The sequence below is a fragment of the Gallinula chloropus genome (assembly GCF_964237585.1).
Source record: "Gallinula chloropus genome assembly, chromosome: 8".
Classification (NCBI taxonomy): domain Eukaryota; kingdom Metazoa; phylum Chordata; class Aves; order Gruiformes; family Rallidae; genus Gallinula; species Gallinula chloropus.
This window is the reverse complement of record NC_140093.1, coordinates 9,310,785-9,325,431: the sequence shown is the minus strand read 5'-3', so window position 1 is coordinate 9,325,431 and position 14,647 is coordinate 9,310,785.

Here is a 14,647-nt window from a genome sequence, read left to right as displayed (position 1 = left end):
CCCATAGCAATGTACTGTCAAGTATACACTGCCACTTTTTCACTAAAACTTGAGGCATTATACATATTTGTAGCTGCAAAACTGTGCATAGTTTTTCCAGCTGAAATAACATTCTGAAATACAGCAAACCAACAGATTCTCTTGTGAACTGCCTCCTCTGTTTGCAAGAGTAAACAGAAACTCAAACAACTGGAGGTTGACTCGTATTGCATCCACAGGATTTAGAGACCTGTCCTGATCTTTTGTGTTTTCTCTCTCTTTCCCTGACAAATCTTTTTATGATGCTCAGGGACTGATAAATTTCTATATTACTGTCCATTACATGTACTCAAACCCAATCTTCTTTCTCTGAAGAACCTCACTGAGTGGTATGGAAGAATTTTGCAGTTGCCTGTGCAGAATCACATGGATCAGGAATTCATATCATGAGATCCTTGCTGTGCTTGGGGCATCCCACACAGAAGAGGGAGCTTATTTTTACTCTTCTCCTTTAGGTGTTTGCCATGTGACATTTTATGTCCCGAAGTGTATTAGATGTCATAACTTGATCCAGATACTTAAAAGATTGGAGATAGGAGTGTTTTGTTGGTAGGGCAGCAGGGACAAGAGAATGGAAGGTGGTTGATAGGAGGAGAAAGGGAAAAACGCATCCTCATTATAACGTAGAGAAAAGCTGCAAATTTAACTTTGTGTTTCCTATCCCCTGTGTTCTCTTTTTATTGATAAATGCAAAAAATGTTTATTGTTGGGTCTCCAGCTGGAACTTTATTTAATGTCTTGGAGAAGAGATGAGGGTCTAACTCCGTGCGACATTCATAGGTGTGAAGCTATCTTTACACATGCCTCATAAGCATGAAGCCCTACCAAGTAGTCATGGGAATATTTTCCCACTCTACTTTCTTGCTAACATTACACATTTTTATTCAATCAGGCCTTAGGGTGCCACAGATTCCTCCTCTATGACGCTGCTGAGCTCAGCAGTGCTGTTTTGTTCTGCGTGAGTTTTAACTTGGAGAGAAGGAGACTGCAGAACAGAAACAAAAGTGACTTCGAGCATCATGAGCCTTGTGGGAAACTTCCTTCCAAAGAGTTGTGAATGATCAAAAGATCAGAAGTTTGCTTTTCCTACCTAATGATCTGTGGAGTCTGGAACTGCAGAAGAGAGGGAATTTTCTCTTTGCAGAACAGAAATTTTTATTTGAAGTGGTAAAAGCTCTGGATCTCCTGCTTTCCTGTGGGCATCACTGGTGGGCATTCCAGTGGTGCCTTTCTTTGGAATATGTAAGGTTTGCACTACTTTGAAAAATAATTTCTCCAGCAATTATGGAAATAAAACATGTAGGGTATTATTTTTTTGGGGTTGTTTTTTGGCATTTGTGTTCAGGTTTTTTTAAAACAAAAAGGATAAGGAAAAATCTATTCTGGAATAAGCAGAGACAAGTGATATTATGCGTATCAGGGAATGTGGATGTCATCTGACTTAAGCAACCAGTTGTTTGTGTTTTGACATATCCACAAATTGAAAGCAAGGTAGGGTCAGACATTAATAAATTATCATCGTCATATTTTCACATAGATTCTCAAGATCTTTGTGAAAAACTTATGAAATTGCATCCACCAGACACTTGTCATCATTCTCACCAAACAAATGCTGATGTTTTAGCTTGTTACAGTTGGATGGTTTTTTGCATTGTTTCAATAGGCAATGTATTACCTGAGCCTAGAATTGAGTGGGAGAAAAAAAGTGATTGAGTGTATTTTGTGTTAGCTGGTGAGTACAACTTCCTGCTATTTTAGCTCCACTGCTGAACACGTTTGCTGCTCTGCCACTGTAGTTCTATCTCTGGGGAGACAAATGTGCCCCTTGAGTTTCCCACGTGCTGGGCAAACAGCAGTAAACCAGTGTGCTGCCACCCCAGGTTCACTCCTTGCAGGGACAAGATGTGCTCCCTGCTCTGCCACCACAGCTGGAGGGCAAACAACATATAGGCAAGAGGAAGGACTCCAGCCATGGAGGTCAGAGCCTCTGGTTCTGTGAGGTTCACCATCACAAACTTGTGTGTGGGTTCAGCTGTGTGATTTTTTATGTTTCTGAGCCTCAGTTTCCCAATGTATAAAGTAGAAAACATGCCGGGAGCATGGTCAGAACAGCTGCAGTAGTTTGCTTCCTCTGAGCTATCCATTAACCTCAGCAAAAATGTGTATCTGGCCTGGGAACAGCCCCTTTTCTGCTTAGGGCAAAGGCAAGCAGGCCAGCTTAAACCCCATCGCTCAGGTGACAAGCTGATAGGGGATATATTTTACTATAGCTGTTTGTGTTGCATGGAAGTGTGTACTCTGGCTATGTTTGTATGCATGACACTAGAGCTTGTCATAAAATAAGGTGAGACAGTATCAGGAAGGCTGAGAAAACCTGACCTAATAGAAAAATGGTATTAAATAGTACTAATACATCCTATCACTTAATTTTCCTAATTCAGAGGTTTCTTTTTTTTTTTTATAATAATTTAGATCATTTTAACTCATAGTTGTAGGTCAGACCTGTGAATGGTTGTTTGTTTTCAGGCAAAATTCTTTGTATCTGTATTTTTAGGGCAGAATTTCTTGCTTATCCAAACTAAAGGGCCAGATTCTGCCTTAAATTGCATTGGCTTAGATTTAGAAGGGTTCTGCTGAAGCCAGTGCAGCTGCTCCAGATTTACACTGGTGCAAACACATGCTGCGGTCAGCTCATAACTAACTTAGGTTTGTGTGACATTTTGTGAGGAATTCAGTAGTGTCATAGTCTACATCCACACTAAGAACCTGGGAGCCTGTCCTTGGCCATGTCCCAGGTCCTCACTGGAGCAAGACCTTGGCATTCACTGTCCTTTCTCCACTCTTTTTCCTTGGAAGGGAAAGCTGGGGAATGTGTGCTGGATGGAGCTGAGGCACATTTTGACAGCTGCTTGGTTTGATGAAGAAACAGTGAAGACCTCAGGGCACAGGATGGCACACAATGGCACATGCTCGGAAATGCAGCCATAAAATGAAAGCTTGGAGTAAAACTTTGATGTTCTACAAAGTGTAAAAAGCTTGGCCATTGTTTTCTTTAGAGCCTCTGTAGCACATGCCATAACTGGGCAACATCAGCTCTATGAAAGAGTGAAGGTGAGAAAGGAAATTTGCCCACCCAAGCTCTGCCCCTCCCTTCTGAGCTTTGCAGTGTGACTGGTCATTTACTGCAGAAGATCTGTCACCTGCTGTCAGCCAGGGTATGAGCAGTGCTTTTAGGTATAACTGACTACGCCAGGGAACATGGTATCAGTACAATTATGGACAAAACTTGTGAACAGACATTTAGGAAGTTATTACTTTATCTCTAACCTCACATAGACTGAAGAATTCAATGTGTGTGTAAAACTGTATTTTAAGTTACCTTGTGGTCCAGGAGTGAATGTACCTATTAGATATCAGTCATTTAGGTTGTGGCAACAAGAAAAGCTCTTGGCAAGTTGTGGGGAAAGAAAAATGGAAGTGTGATAGTGAAATATGAGCGAATGGTTTGTCTGTGATGCAGTGTGAGGATGCTCCTTCTCACTTGGAAAACAAAAGTGAGGCTAACTCCAATTCTGCAGCTCCATGGCGGGAAAATGGGTGAGTCTGTATTTCCATTGATCATCCCAGTGATGTCATGCCTTGATTTCTCTGCCCACCTTTCAAATACAAGACATTTTAGGGAGAATGTAACTGCTTTAATGTGTTTTGGTTTATCATTATTTAATAATCTTCCAAAGATTTTGTTATCATTCGCATTATCGTTTCCTCAAAGCATCTCCTGGTTTCAGAGGCCCACTAACTCCAGACCCCTCTACAGGGTAAGCTGAGATCTGAACGGGTTTCATGCTGTACTAAGTGCAAATGGTTCCTGATGAACTTAATGTCAAAAACCTTGAGGTTGGGATTCTGATCTTAAACCATGTTTTGTTCCATAGGCATGAACAAAAGCTCAGCCAAGTGCCATTTGTGGCAGGCCATTTGTTTATAGAAAATAGAGTTATCCTGTTGTTTTTGAAAGTGAAAACAATTCTGCACCAACTTGAGAGAGTAGTGTGCTCTTTCATGCTTTTCAAGGAACTGGGGTGTTTCTTGTGTGGTAAGTTTCTTGAGGTATTTCTTGGGTAAATAAGCTGACTATGGACGACAGATTCCAGTTCCTGTTCTGGTTTCACATTTTCTTGTCTCTGAGGGGTCACCTGAAGTACTTAGGAAACACAACTGCTTCAGTGGAGAGGGAGACTTCCATAAATATGGGGAAAGGGAAGATAATTTATTGTATTTATCTAATAAATAGTTCTCTCTCATGTGTAAGATAAAGCTATGTAAATGTAGGGAATGCATAATTACAATAGTAAAATGTCCTAATTATTTTGGCATCATCAAGGTGTATTTTATGAAGGTGGATGTTGTCCAGTTCTTAACTCTGGTTTAATTCCAGGAGACACAGAGTCTGTGTCTTTTTGAATTTCAGTGTTACTCTTTCCTTTTCATAGCCAACTTTTTTTCCCTTTCTGAAATGTGTAGCTTGGAAACGAGGTCCTTTTAATGAAGCTTTTGAGTCTCACAAAATATGATTAATCTGATTAGTGGTTCAGACTCTTTTTATGCTTACATTAACTAACACAAAGAGCCCCCCTACAGGTTAAAGTTTAAATGTGGATTACCAGATAAAGCTAGTCCTGACGAGGTTTCTATGGTGCAAGGAAAAATTGAATTTGCCTTTCACCTCATTTCAGCCTTTGTCATCCTGGTTTTTGCCCTTCTCCCTCATTCACAGTGAGGATATTAATTTTGCAGTAAAATCTTTAAGCAATTATGCAGATAGCTTGCAAAAAGCAACACACAAACACAATAAGAAAAGCTTAACTGAAAAATGGACCCCAGATATTCATTAAAACCAGATGGCAACATTCCTAGCAGCATAACTTTGGATGTTTGGACTAAATTTGTATTAATGTGTCACAACCAGATGACAAAAATGAACCACTGTTGTGTGATTGTATGTGTGTATTGTACTTTATATTTACAAAGTAGTGAAGTATAGTAACTAGTCCATGAATGTCTTTTTTTGATAAACAGCTAAGAAAGGCTATCCTTTCACACACAAACACATCCATCTTTAGATAGCATTCCTCTGTGGGAGGCTTGCCTTCAATTTAACAGATAATGAACTTCTTCAGATGAATCAGAAAATTGATAGTGAAATGAAGTTTAGTATTTTGCAGTGCAGCATCTACCCATACAAGGATGTTTATAGTTTCAAAATGTGGTTTATTAAAATTGCTCATTTTTTTAAATTTCTCATCAGTCTGGTAACTCTAGCTAATTTTTATCCCTAATCACTTTATTTTGCAGATTATTTTTGTTATTGCTCTTTTAGAAATGGCTGTAGGAAATTGCAGAGAAATAGCACCTGCAAATAGCACTTAATTAAAAGCATGATTGTGTACAGGGGCTTCCTACATATTTCTCTCTGAACAATGAAGACGGAAAGGTGGTTTTTTTTTTTCTTATTTGGCATGCTTCGTATGATCCAATAAAGCACAACTAACATAGCACACCAGCCAGGGTAAGCTACAGTCTCCCATCAGTGAACACACATAATTCCCATTACTGCTAATGGGAGATGCATGTCCCTACACAGAGGCAAGAGGGATCTTATATGTACATGTCATACATATGAAAATATCTGGCAGGGAAAGAAGTGTCTAGTCCTGACAAATTGCCAGGAGGCATTTTGTTTTTCTGTTAATTATAGTAATTATTTATCATGCATTAAAATAGTGCCCTAAATTTGCATGGCACTGTGCGCAACACAAATAAGCTCTACTCACTGCTGAAAGGAACGTACGATGAAAAGATGACAAACAAGCACAATGCCAGGCATTGGTGTATCATCTGGTGTAACACGAAGTCGTGATGCACTTCCCTGGGATAAGGATTTCAGAGGGCTTGTAGGACAGGAGACCTGTCCAGAGGGCTTGTAGGGCAGGGGGCAGTGTGAGCACAGCTGAGGAGCCCTCGTCTGCCAGAAGGGAGGTGAAGGGCTTGGGAAGAGCCCGAGGAATTGAAATCAGAGGGTCTGCCTACCCTCCCGGGAGCACGGGAATGTGCTGTGAATGCTATCGCTGATGAGAATTAGCGAGGGGATCCGAACAGGCGTTGTGCCTCCAGTGTGGGGCCAAGGTGAGCTCAGGGCAGGGCTGAAAGAGATATACAGCGCTATACACTGTGAAAGATGAAAGAGTTTAGCCCAAACCGTCTGGAAAGTGCTGTAGAGGACAGGTTAGCCCAGAATTGAAGGAAAAAGTCTTTTCTGTGACAAAGGGACAGGGGCACTAATGGTTGACCAGTGAGTCTTCTATTAATCCTTGCTTATGTAGCCTTGGCCTTTCCCTGACATTGGTTCTATCTAGACCCAAGAGAATCTAGTTTTTAGCCCGTTTCTAAATACATTTTGTAGGATCGCACACGTCTCTATTTTCTGTCTCTGTCAGGCTGTGCCCTGTAGGTAGTGAATCTACTGACCAGTTCCTACAAGCTTTGTGGAAATGGGTAGCAAGGAAAGATGTGCTATTGTTCCCACTGCAGGGAAGGCTTCTCAGATATCAGGAGCCCTTGCAGGATAATGTCCCACCTGGGGCAGCACTTTCCATTGGATCCTTGCACCTCCTGAGGTCCCAGGGAATCTATCTAGGAGCACAAAGCCAAAGAAGAAGAGGCATCTTTCATTCTGCTGCTCATGGAAGTACTTGTATTGTAATTGAAATTTAATCTGAGTTCATGAAATGTTTATGAACCTGGAACAATTGTATAAAGTTTCAGTCAGTTGCACTGCAATTTCATTTGCATATTTATTTTTGGGAAGGAACATGTGCCTTCAAATACTGCAAAAAAAGAGATTTTTTTTCTTTCTTTTTTAGTTTTGAGTTAGTCTAACGTAGATTGCTGGAAACTCCTGGACAATGCTCGGGATTAAGAGGAACTGTTTGGACTCCATTTTCTCAAAATAAGTAGCTGCAAGCTTTCAGCCCCTGTGCTATCTTTGAATCAGTTGAAAAATAACGGATGGCAATAACCCGTGGCAGGCCTCCCAAATTGTCAGCTGAGGGCTTCGTTATGTATTCTTTTCCCCAGAAGGATTACCCGGGAGAGTGCAAGGGGGAGTGCAACTGCCTAAGTGCTGCTCTAGAGACGCTGGAATGTGTTTAATTCAGCAGAAGCTGAAGGCAGATAGAAAGCTACATGTTTGTTTCCACAAGGAAAAAAGCAGCAGACAGAGGTGCTATCTGAGGGCTTGAGATTACGTGGCTTCTTGAGCTACTCCGGAGATGTAGGTAGTTTAGAAAAATCTCTTGACCTTTTCAGGCTTCCTCCGCCATGATGGTTATACGTAGCTGTGTAAAATGATAGGTAGTTTACAGCTTGCCTTCCCTGGGGTGAAGCTGATTTACAACATGCTTTGTGTGTAATTTGGCTATAGAGAGACAGTTTTACACCCGGCTTTTGCTTTTTCGGCTATGAAGAGGACTGTAAAAATGCTGTGATCCTGGAATGTGCATGTTCTTAATTTGTTTCTTGGAGATGCAGGGTTTGCTGACTGACACTGGTGGTGGGCCGAGGCAACACCACTGACTTAATGCCTAGACCTAGACTGATTAGATAATCTTCTGAATGAATGCATATTTATTTTCCTGAGTCAATGGAGTTACTGTGTCGGAGCCAGCCCTGACTTCCACTCACTGGAAATATTGGACAACTGCTTCCCTTCCTCCTTCTCCTTCCTTGAGGTCACTAATGCTTCAATTTAATCGTGCCTTGAGAGATTCTAAAGTAGCATGCCTTGGTAGAGATCTTAATTATTTTCTGGAAGGTGGACAGGCGTACATCCTTACTTCTTTGCTTCATCTGTCTGTCAGAACTCTCTTAGATAACAAATCTATACATCTAATTTACCCTTTTTCAATACTATCATCACAAAGTGGAATTCACATAGTTAGCAAAGCACCAAGGCCTCACTGCTTTGATCTACTGCAATTATTCAGGATTCCTTCAACATTCTGTGCTGATCCCTACTGAGGTCAGGACTCAAACAAGGAAATGCTGTGGCTTCATGGCCTCCAAGATGGGATTTATCCTTTCCCGGAGGAGCTCGAAGCCTGTTGATTTCTGTCTGTGGCAGGGAGGGTCAAGGTGCAACCTTGCATCAACAAACCAACAGATTCAGTGCAAGTAAAGCAGGTCCTGCACCCTCCCCTGCTGCAGCATTATCTGTGCTATGCTATCTCTGCTTGTCCTCTGATGGGTGCTCTGACCTCTTGGAGCATGGCCCTCCTCTGAAACCCTGCTTACAAGTCTCTGGCAACTGCTTACACTGCTGAGACCAACTCTGTCCTACGCTGGGGACTGGATCCACATGATAGCTCCTTGCAACCACCTGCAATCAATATCCATTATCCTCTTACCTTGTAGGGCACAATGCCGGTGCTCAGCTGACTGCTCTGGTTTTAGACTGTTTGGTTAGTACAGTTAGATAACATGACATATAATGTCATCCTTTTAGCTCAGGACGGTGGGCAGGGTGTGATGCATGAGCTGAGTATAGGACAACTTGATTTGTAGGAAGGCTTGGAATGCAGTCACCATCTACCATGGACCAAAAAGGACCAGGGTCTTTCAGGAGTTGAATTCAGGAGGCTGAATTGCTTCTCTTTTCTCTATATCTATTTCCCATCTATCAAAACTCCTACATTTCTGCCCAGAGAACTGATGTAGTGGATGCCTCGTGGACCATTCCTAGGAATCCCCGATGGCAATTGTAATTACAGCACATGTTCTTACTGGGCTTAAATTTTAATATCTGTTTTTAAAAAATTAATGTCAAGGTTCTGCTTATTAACAGGTATTGCCAGAACAGCAAACAGGTATTGATTTTGGAAAACAGCTCCAGCATCCTGTTCATGCTGATACTAGTGTACTTGCAAAAGTCTGAACCCACTACTTGGCATATTATTAAATTATTGTCTCAATGAATAACAGACATTTGAAGAGTGATTTATAATAATGGAATAGAACAGGAACTACAACAGCTAAGTTTTCCTTTCTGTTTATATACGCGCACACACAGAGAGACATGAAAGTGTATGAATCTCTCTCATTGTTCTAGAGGAGAAAACTCTCCTGATCATTAATTTACTGTAAAATTCAAACTGATCTTTAAAAAAATAGTTTGCAAAATAATTGGTTTTAGGAGGGAATTTTAGATTATTTTAGAAATATACTGGTTAAACCTATTTGAACCTGTCATAGTTAGTCAGCATAATGGATGTTGATATTACTTCTAATGTTTTCAGTTACAATATACAGGCACATCTTTTATATTTGTGACTGCATATATTTAGAATTAAAGAGGTGGGGAGCAGAATTTGAACTCTCTTTTATTAGAAGTGATAAAAATTAATTCAGCTGTGGGCAAGTTTTTCCAAACAAGCTTTATTGCCAACAAGTTAGTGGTGTATCCTTCTTTTCCCTCCCCCCAAACTGTAGATTTTTTCTTTTTTTTTGTCTTTTTCTTTCTTTTTTTTTTTCTTTGTCAGTTTGATATATATTCACATTTCTTGGCTGATGTTTCTTATTAAATTGCAGACACATGTTGAGTTGAATCATTAAATCTCACAAGTTGGAATCCGGTTTTCCTTGCATAAGAAAAATCTCTTTAGATTCTCTAGGACAAAAAGCATCATGTATTTGAGTTCCCCGAAAGCATCTAATAAAGCATGAAAAGATATGACATCAATCCCACTAAAACACAAGGGCAAATGAATGATGTTACTGTAAATCTTTACATCAATCACGCCCAGGACTTTCGAAACAATATAGTTTTGTTTGCATTTCAGAAGTGACAAACAACTCTTCTGACTGGCTTAACATAGTCACTTTCCATTAGTCAAGACCAGAAGCAAGTCAGAATTAAAATGTGGCCCTTGGTTGCCAGGCAGCCGAGTTGTCTTGACATGGTGGTTAGTTTCCTTTTCATCGAGTGACAACAGTGAAATGAAAGAAGTTTTGAAAAACTTGATAATGGTTTTCAAAGGAGGAGGATAATTGGTGGGGCTAGCTTGTGCGGCTCTGTGTGGAAACTTTCGTCTGCAGTAAGGGAAGACTGTCACTAAAAATTTAAACTCTTGTACACAAACTTGACCTGGAATCTTCTCCAGGTTTTCACTGGTTCATTTGTAGAACACTTCTCTCAGCCCAAGGGGTGCTGGGATGAAAGTGTTAGGACAGATGGGTAAAGCCCCAAAGGAAGAAAAGAATCAATAGTTGTGATTTAATCCATCAGTGAAAAGGAGGAATTAAGTAAAATCTTTAAAATGGGGAATTTGTAAAAGATCTTTTGATAGTACCTATCGCTGAAAATAATTTATCATCTGATCGCTGTTGAAAGTTAATGGCATTTGGAGTTAGAAAAGCGTATTTTTGACACATTTGCCAGATACTAAGCAATTTTCCTGCTGTTATTTTTTATATTCTCTAGACAATAGATAATTTAATTCAAACAAATTTCCCCGAGATGACAAAAACCTAAAGCATAACAAGATGATCGCAAGGTAAGCTTTCGCTGCTGATGTTAATAATGCAAAAACTAATGGGACATTAATATTAATAATCATATAAGTTGATATGAAGTAATATTTGTGTTAAACTGCTATAAAAGTCAAATGTATGCATAGCTGTTCATATCATTCATTTGCTAAAAGAAATGGGGGGGGGGGAGGGAGAGAGCGAGGTGGGGGGAGCTCAGCAAAATGTACCCATAATGAAAGAAGGGACCAATTAGGGTTGGATTAACATTCATGGTTATTTACAGTTGTTTTTGTACTTGTTCTTGTGCTCTGACTTCCTAAAATTTCACAACCCAAAGATTTAGAAAAATGGGGTTGTTTAGACGCGAGGTGCAATGAAGTGGCTGCAGCCATTGTGCAGACACCACCTCTCTCATTATACCCTCTCAATCAACACTCGGCACACAGGAAACCGCAATAAAGCCCATCTGCCACGGTTAATCTGCAGGCAAACCCACACCCATGTCTGTGCCCGTTACTCTCCAGCCTTATTATTCTCAGATCCAAAGCTTCATAAGGGATCAGCCAAAGTCCATTAAAGTAAATAATAGCTAGAAATGACAGGCTTAGCAAGGATTGGGAGGAAGTTGAAGACCAATCTGAGCTGTGAGCTCTGATTAATAGAGAAAAGCATTAGGAGAAAAGGGGAGAAAAATGACCTCAGCCTGCTCCAAAGAATTCCTGAACCTTGGTTGTTAGGGCAAGTGCTACCATCTGAGACGTTAGTGATCCTTGAATTTCCTTCACTTTGATGCAGCTCAAATGGGAAAATTTTGAAGGTTCAGCAAGGCCCCAGACCTCAGCTGGAAAGCCGTCTGGAGTCAACCCTGTCAAAATTCTCTTGTGGAAAAGAAAGCCTTTATTAGCTAGATTGCAACAAAAAACTCACAGCCTCTAATAAGAGGAGAATGCATGCTATAGATTGCGTATACATTAATTATTAGAGGGGTTTTAATTGTTCTCATCTGTATCCAAATGAGTGCAAAAGATCTTTTAAAATACCAGCCAGAGTGTGCTTAAAAAAAAAAAAAAAGGCACAGAACCAAAACACCTTCTCATACTGTTTTTCTTTGTTCAACGTCAGTTTTAATAGACGATTCAGTTCATTGACAATTGATAGAATACCCTGCTTGGGAGGACTGGTGGATAACATTGATGCTTGTGAGGATGTTGCATGTTATGTTTGCTCTCTGCTATCTCAGCTGTGTGCTACACATGAACAGATTATAAAGAAACCAACACCAAACCAACCCTGCACGAGGGGTTCTTGTTTCTAGTGCTGGAGAAAATTACTGTTCTAAAACTGGGAACCTGGGCTATCTGAAAACGTTTTCTGGCATAAATTGCTTACCTCTCTTCCAGGTATCCATTTGTAATATGTTTTATTTTGATTACTGGGAAGCATGAACAGTCATTTCCTTTACACCATAGCATTTACTTTTGCTTCTTTTCAAAAATCCATTGTGCAATTAAGATTGCAACTTCAGCTGTACAAACCCCTGACAGTAAAGAGCTTGTAAGTGATTTTAGTTCTAGCAAAGAAATTGGTGTCGAACTGATGAATCTCAGGCAGCAACACAGGCAAAACTATTCAGAAACATCTGGTGCAGCTGTACAGGTGTTCCTCTGTCCCTGATAATTTTTTGGTGGAAGATATGAATGACCTGAATGATGATACATTCTTTCTAAAAGTTTATATTAACACTATGCTGTTTTCATAAACCACTCTCTTCTCCATCTTGTTTAAAATGATGACGCTGCCATGATATTGCTGATAACTTAGCTTATGCCCTGCTCATGTGCACGTGATGCAATTTTCATATTTTAATCTTAAGTAGAACCAGAAATGACAATTATGAAAAGACAAAATAGATACCACCAACAGCTGTAATTGCTATCTACACTGCTCAAGGATGGGCAAAAGACACAGTAAATCAATATTAAGATCTCTACATATGCAGGTATCACAACAAGGACATCATATAACATCATTATAAGAAAATCCTAATAAAATTTGGACAGTTATTCCAAAGAATACATGATGAACATGGAGTGTGTGTGTGCAGCTAACTAGTTCTCTGTAGTTTCAGCTGATGCCTTAAGAAATGCCTGCCTGTATAAATGCATAAATGTCTTTCCATAAAAAAAAAATCCTCAACCCCACACATGTTTTAGGAAAAAATAATATTTACAGTTTTTTTAAAACAGATCAGTAGTGACAATGGCTTTACAAGTTACAGTTTCAACATTTTTCTGTTGGTCAGGAAGGAACTATGAGATCATGAAGGATGAAGTGGCATTGGCATTCTTTTAAATTAAGGAAACTCCAATGTGTCTTTTCGTCCTGAAATGTAAGTGACATGTTTTATTTGGAACATTGGGCCTAACTGCTCAAACTGTGTGCCTTCTCAAACAATTACATATTAAAAATTTAAAATATTCCCATGTTCAAGAAAATGTACATGATTTTCAGTGGAATGAAAGCAAATAATATAATGAAGCGTCTTGTGCATAAGGTTTTGCAGTAATTAAAATACAATGAAATATGAAAACATTGAACAGAAGCAACATCTGTATGCTACTAAATACTGAAGACACTAAGGTAACTGAAAAAAGCAATAAACAAACTGAATATGGACAGAGAAGACAAGCAAATATTCTGCTTTAAAAGGAATAAATGATCTTTGCTTTTTTTTTTAAAGCAGCACTATGATAGTCTAAGACAATACAGAGAAAGCCTTCATTGAAAGTCTCACCTTAGCTATAGCCTTTTAATATCTTTTTATACAATGATAAACTTTTCTGCTTGATGTAAAACAGTCATCCCAGCATTTGATGGCACGCATGTGATGCTGACCAAGGTATGTTACCTTTTGACCATACTCAGAGCTATCAAACCTGGCTTTCTGTATTCATCATAGTATTGAAATTGAAGATCATGTTGCACATCACGGGTGCCTCTGGTAGCTGTTTGTACTTCTCTATCCTGAAACAAATGTAATTTTAACATATACTTTTGTATCAAGGTATAAGGCTGGCTAATAGTAATTATATGTACAGTACCTTCCTCGAAGAGCTTGGCCTCACACTGGTGATACATTTAGTTTTGAATATAGACCTAGTCCGGTGGATAATGAGAAGCCAGAACCGTTCAGCAATGATGTTTGCCATTTGTTTAATGAAGATATAAATAAAGCAACAAATTTGAATGGGGTTTGGAATTCATTAGTTTATGCAGGAATAGAAATAATAATCTTTCAGCAACATTCGAGCGAATAATCCATCAATCAAAAGCATCCATTGCTGCCATCAAACACCTTTCTGTCTGTGAGAATTTAAAAACCAAAAAGCAAATCGTGGCACTGAATCCATATTGCTCTGTTTATTATATGGGAACTCCAGTTTACAGTTTCCTCCTATGTTATTGGGTAGTCTCCCTTGGATATTTTCTTGCTGATTATACACTTAAATACATCAGCAGCCTACAGTTATTCGTATAAATTTTGTTTATTTTACTCTAAGCTCCTTATTCCTTACTAGAAAGGGTATTTTTAATGAAAGATTTAGTGTAGGCCCTCTGCTTATAAACATGAATTTGAGCGTGCTGGGACAGAGATTTGCCCGATTTCAAAATATATAGAGAAAAACAACTTGTGCTCTTCCATCATTTTGTATCCAGTTCACCAAAAAGCTGAGTGGGTTTTTTCCTGTTACCCATCAGGAGATTGTGTTTTCTCTAGCACAGCCCACAGAATGATGTCACCTTGTATTTTGTTTAACACCTGGCATGTTGCAAAATCCCATATATGTTACACGTAACTGGATGGTTTTAACGAGCAACTGTCTGGGTCTGTTTCGGTACAGTGCAGATGCACTAACTGCAGTTCTACTTAAAGTTTACTTCAGTTAAGAGAATTTCCTGAAGTAAAAACGAACCTTTGTTGGTAAAATGATAATGCTGTATAATTTTAATAGAAACCGGT